The sequence below is a fragment of the Macrotis lagotis genome, chromosome 1 (assembly GCF_037893015.1).
Source record: "Macrotis lagotis isolate mMagLag1 chromosome 1, bilby.v1.9.chrom.fasta, whole genome shotgun sequence".
NCBI lineage: Eukaryota > Metazoa > Chordata > Mammalia > Peramelemorphia > Peramelidae > Macrotis > Macrotis lagotis.
The window spans coordinates 782912372-782918856 of record NC_133658.1 but is presented as its reverse complement, the minus strand read 5'-3'; the positions used below and the strand labels follow the sequence as shown (position 1 = coordinate 782918856).

The 6485-nt window shown below is 35.2% G+C and overlaps 1 pseudogene; it reads right to left on the bottom strand.

The window, feature by feature from the left end:
- Nucleotides 1–3904: 3904 nt before the first annotated feature.
- On the bottom strand, nt 3905–4864 carry LOC141488308 (non-selective voltage-gated ion channel VDAC1 pseudogene; annotated as a pseudogene).
- Between the last annotated feature and the right edge of the window lie 1621 nt (nt 4865–6485).

The window sequence follows — 6485 nt, the reverse complement described above, 5'->3', positions numbered from 1 at the left end:
ACTCTCCTAATTTTTGATAAAACTATTTTTACTGACTGAGGATAGTAGACTTTTTTTTCCCATGAGAAAAACTTTGCATCCCAAAGAAGCTTATAAGCCTCCTCTTGTTTGATGATAAGTAGACTGTTTCTCGACTTTCTGTTCCAAAGACAGGTTACATTACTGCCATAAAACAGTTATAATCCTGAAGGTTATTCTCACCATCTGGATGGTGAGGTAATATTTTATGAAAACCTTTCATTCTTTTCTTTGTTGCTGGGGTAGATTTTCACAAGTAGAATGTAATTCTGAAGACTAACCAAAGTCTACAGAGAGGGACTATAGGAAGGTGGAGGGGATCGCATTAGGCCATATAATCTTGCTTGACTGTCAATTCAGGGCAGCTCCTTGATCTTCACTACCTTTGTGAGACTTGAAGTATGCCCTTTTCTCGAGAAAAGCCAAAATAAACATTTTTTTTTTTGCTTAGAGGAGTCTATCTTTATTTTTTAAGTGGATTTTTATCCCACACAACAGTAATGGATATTTAGCAAAGTAAAGAAGGAAAGTAAAGACAGTTATAAGAGTGTGGCAGCTGGACTGAATATCAGCAGCCAGCAGGGGTTAAGAGCACAGAGAAAGAAAATTAAGGACAGTTGCAAGGTTGTTGCAAATGAGTTTGATTTCTTAGGTATCTTAAGAAAGTAGCGAAGTTAAGAGAAAAGGAAAGATTTCTTAAAATATGGTCTTGTGTCTGATTTGGGAAAGTTGGGGAGGAGTTAAGGCAGAGCTGGAAACAATTAAGGAATAGATAACAAATAGATTGGGCATGTCCAGGGGTCAATTTAGTGTTTTCAAATGGTATGTATGAGGTAGACTATGTAGTGAAAGTTTTGGCAGATTTGTTGGGTTTTAAGCAGTTTCAATAGCCCTGAACAATGGGATGAAGGCCAGTTCAGAAAGAAAAAGATAAATTATAGAATATTTTCCTCTGTCTAATATTTCCTCTGCTGTTCCATTTGAGGAAAGATTTTAGTATTAGAAAAGTTGCCTTTGTGTTAAGTTGAAATTTGCCTCCCTATAACTTTCATCCAATTTTCCTAATTCTGTCCTCTGGAGTCAAGAAAAATAAATCTATACCTTCTTCTAGAAACAAATTATTGGGGGGCAATTATTAAGTCTCCTTTAAACTATGTTTTTCTCTAGGTCTTTCAACTGATTCTAATATGGAATGGTTTCTAATTCCCTGACCATTCTATTTACTTTTCTCTGAAGGCGCTCCAGCTATTGCTTTGTAAAATACAGTGCACAGAATTAGATAGAGTGTACTAGAAAATGACAGAGTACGATGGAATAGGTATCCCACTTACTCTGCACATGATAATTCTACTAATGCAGCCTATGATTTGAGAAAGATTACCTAGAGTTTGGCTTTAACAAAGGACAAAAAGAGTAATGTTCACATATTTATTGTTCACTAAGCCCATAGTCAATCATGCATGAAAGGGATGAGCTCACAGAGGCCTTTTGGGGGAGGATATTTATACATTGGCATAGTCAGAAGGCAGAGTCCTCAATAGTTGGGATTTTTGGTACTACTCCATCAAAGGAGTTCCTTAATATGTTTCAAGTCACATTCATCAAGAGCAGAAGGATCATTATTATTAATAACTATTATTAATAATTTCATTAACTTCAGAAAGGGTACCTCTTTCCTACAGACCTGGGAGTCCAATTTCTAACCAGGCCTCACAAATGTGTAATGCAGGCTTAGAGAACTTAATAAATAAGCTTATTAACCATTTGTTCTTTCCAAATTTTAGAGGCTAACCTATATTGGCCTAATTCTGTTTCTTCCTTATTAGGACAAACTCTGGAGTTTAACACATATGAGTTTAATTCTTCATTAAGGTCAAATTAATGAATGTCAACAAAATCAAAACAACACTTGTTTCACTTCACACCCTGAAAATTGATAATTATTACTAGAGAAAAGGAGATAAAATTTATATTTGTTTTTAAATGACATCTTTAATTTGCATTTATCTTATTAATGATTTACAGAATTCTTTTATATGATTGATATAAGATTTTTTTTCCCTATTCACCCAGTTCCCCCTCTTATCCTAGGTGTGTTAGTTTTGTCTGTAGAGAAGCTTTTCAGTTTCATGTAACTGGTTGTCTATTTTATTTTTTATAATTGCCTCTATCTCTCATTTAAGAATTAATCTCCTATTCATAATTATGAGATACATCATCTACTTCTTTCCCACTTTGTAATAGTATGATCTTTAATATTAAAGTCACAGATATAAGAAACATATTTTAAAAATGAAGACATAGGGGCAACTAGGTAACATAGTGAGTAGAGCACCAGCCCTAGACTCAGGAGGACCTGAGTTCAAATGTGACTCAGATATTTACTAGTTATGTGACATTGGTAAGTCATTTAATCCCAATTGCCTCTGCTCCTGCAAATGAAGACAAACTCAAAATAAAAATGACAGGATTAAAAAAGTTTACTTCTGTTGGTTGAGAATAAAATCTGAAAAAGTTTTGGAAATTATTTCATTAAGTCATTTGACAGAGGAAAACTGGGAAGAGGTGTGGTTTCCCCTTGAATTTCTGTTCAATTTCACATTATATAGAGTTCAAACAAGTAAACTGAGTTTAATTAACAGTGAAAATATAATATAAACATTCAATAAAATTTGGTCAGATCTAAAACACAAATCTTTTGGACAAACTCAAGACAAGACCTGGGTGAAATGTTAACATAATTGGCAGTCTCTGACTTCCTTAGAGGGTTTCTGAGGTAAGTGGATTTTAACATCATTTAGTCACATAAAGTTAGGTTAAAAATAATGAAGTATTTCCCCTATACCATGAATCAAATGATTACAAAAAAAATAGAGTTATAATCATGCTATCAGACAAGGCAAAAACAAAAATTAAAAACTCAAAATAGATGAACAACGAAACTACATTATTCTGGGGGAAAAACACAGACAAACACATATATCAACATAAAACATATATTACAAATTCTTAACATCTAAATTCATGAAAGACATGTTGACTGAACTGCTTACTTTTTTAATGAGGCTTCAATATTTTATTCAAGTTGTATTTTTAAGTGGTGGAAAGTACAGTATTTGGAGGGGAAGGCATCTAATTCCACACAATATGGAAGACTAAAATGTATCCATTAATTGCTTAAAAAAATTAGTGTGAGAATACAACAGAAGTCCAATTTTGATTCCAAATGATGTCACTATGTGAGCACAGTTATACAGACTCTTCTTCCCTGCTTATGATTCTTGTCCTAGCAGCCTCTTTGTATGTAACTCAGCCAAAGTGAATGGAACCACAATGAGACTGGGAATTAAGTACTACATTACTGGCTTCATCACATCAAACTGGCTCCACAACAAAATGGTACAAAGTGGACCCCTAAAGGACTCTGCAGACAACTTTTTGGCAGAAGTAACTAATCAAGACTGGAATAATTCATAAGGATTTGACTTTAAAAAAAAAAGAGTCCCCTTTTCAGACAAGTTTTCACTCCATCAAGGAATGAGCCTCCTTCTACCCACTCAGGATAGATATGTAGCCAAGTTGACTGCAATGGACCATGAATTCTCAAAAAGTCAAAATTTCATTCATGTAATCAGTTGACACATACTGTTTCTACATGTCATTGCCTTCCACTAGCAGCTATCTCTAGATGAAAAAGGTGGCTCAATGCGCACCCCCTTTCAATCCTTGGAAAATTCTGAAAGCTGTTGTGAGAAAGCCTGGAACTGAAAGGATCTTTTTTTCTGAATCGGGTTTCTTCTGTATCTCTGAAAGGATAACACTTTAAAGCTGTGTCATCTTTAACCTGGAGGTCTAATGTGATTGATGCATAGCAATACTTGCATCCCAGACATACAACATGAAAAGGTACACTAATTTCTGAAGGTAGCTATCCTGCAAAATATTTTAAAATTATGTGATTGTACAACTTCTTTTATGCTTGAAATTCCAGTCCTAGACCAAGCTTGTGGCCACCAGCATTGACATTCTTGCCGTCCAGCAAAGCTGATAATGTCAGTTTGATACCTGGTTTTAGAGTCTGGGTGTAACCTAAGCCTATCAGGCTGGAGTTGTTCACCTTAGCAGAGAAAGAGGCATCAGGGTCAATCTGATATTTGGCTGCTATTCCAAAACGAGTGTTGCTATTTCCAGCTGTCCAGGCTAGATTGACAGCAGTTTCCAATTTCTTGTTCACCTTCTGATAAATAGAGCCCCCAAACTCTGTACCATCATTCACATTGGTGTGCAGTTGGAATTCATCAGTCTTGTAACCAACAGCAAAGTTGCTTTGGGTTACCCAAGATTTAGAAGTTTCAAAATTCATCTGGTAGCCTGCCAACCAGCCCTCATAGCCAAGTACCACAGCTCCTCGTATCGAAGGTCTAGATATATCGAAATCCATGTCACAGCCAAGATTGATATGTTCCCACTTATATCCTGACTTAATCTTAGCACTTTTTTCCCCAGTGTTAGGCAAGAAGGATGAATCAAAGGTCAACTTCAATCCCCGTGCAAGCTGATCCTCAACAGTAATTTCAGTGCCCAGTGTATTGTCTGTGTTCCATTTTTCTATGAATGTCAAGCCATCTTCAGACCATTTATATTTTGTTTCCAAACTGCCTGAAACTTTGCTGGTCTCAGTGTTTGCTGAACCTGAACTTGTAAATTCCAGTCCATTCTCAGATTTTGTTTTCAGATCCAGTTTTATTAAGCCAAATCCATAGCCCTTGGTAAACACATCCCTGGCAGATTTTCCAAGGTCAGCATAAATAGGTGGCACAGCCATTTTCTTCCTCTCCCAGTGGACGCAGCGGGAGAAGCAGTGGGTGGCGGACTCAGAGCTGAACTGCTTACTTTTTAAAGGTCTACTGAGAAATCTGATCTTCTGGTCCAGGAGTCAGGGAGAAAATTGTTTCACCATTTCAAGGCACTCATGTTTTTTTTCGATGCCAAGTCACACAAATAATTTTCAGTACATATACTCAAGTGCTATGCCAGCAATATAGTTAGCCAGAACTAGGAAGAGCATGTGTGAGCATGCTGCAAAGGATAACAGACAGACAATAACACAATAGCATTAGGAGAGTTCCTTCTCCAAGTTTTGGTTAAGTCTAATAGATAAGCAAAAGGGAAAATATAGAATTGAATTTATTGCTGGAAAAACTAGAACAATAAGACCTATGCTGTCTTCCAAATGGAACTGTGAAAGAATATATATGTGTGTGTGTGTGTGTGTGTGTGTGTGTGTATCTCAGGGAATTTTAAAAATATTGATCATTAGAGCTCAGAGAGATTGAAAATCATGGAAACTAAATCATGGAGACTAAATCATGGAAACAATGGATAATTATGTGATAGTAAATAATCATTATGAAACAGTATGCCAAAATTTCCAGGATATTGACATATTTATTGATTTAAGTTTAACTTTCTTTCTAATTAATGCAGTCTTTAGGAGAAAAATCCTCTCTCTATAATCATACATTAACAAAACAAACTGAAAAAACATTTAAAAGAATTAGAGAATAAACACATTTAAAATAAACATAAAAGTCAATAAAACATTTAATAAGCACCTACTTTAAATATTATCACATTTGATCCTCACAGCAAGCCTATTATCTCCATCTTATATATCTATACCTATATCTATGTCTATGTCTATGTCTATGTCTGTCTATCTATACCTATATCTCTCTCTATCTCTATCTCTGTCTCTGTCTCTGTCTCTGTCTCTGTCTCTATCTCTGTCTCTATCTCTATCTCTATCTCTATCTCTATCTCTATCATCTCTCTCTATCATCTCTATCTCTATCTCTGTCTCTGTCTCTATCTCTGTCTCTGTCTCTGTCTCTATCTCTATCTCTATCTCTATCTCTATCTATTATCTCTGTCTCTATATCTAATCTATATCTATATCCCTACTTCAGTTAAGGAAACTGGGATAGTCAGAAGTTGTGACTTGCCTAGGGTCACATAGTGTTTGAGATAGGATTTGAACACAGATCTTCCTGACTCTAGGCCCAGAATTCTATTCACTCTGTCTCCTAGCCAACTCTATGTGAGGAAATATTAAAAATTAGAGGAGAAACAGAAAAACAAGGGGGGAGGGACTCATGGAAATGATGAATAAAATAAAAAACCTAGTACCTTTAAAAGACTAATTGTTCTAGAAAAGTTCAGTAGAAGTCTCCTATAAATACATCAAGATCAGAAAAGGTAACTACAGCTAGTTCTTAAGATTGCATTTTTTACAATCTCTATTTGGTCTTCTTTCTATTTTTTTTAATATCCCTCTGTTTCTTTTGTGTTCTCCATTTTGTTAGCACATTACTGTATTAATAAATTCTGATTTTTCCTTTTTTTCTAGTTCTGTTGTTATTTAGCCTTGCTTATTTGACATTTTATTGATTTGTTTCTTTTATTTT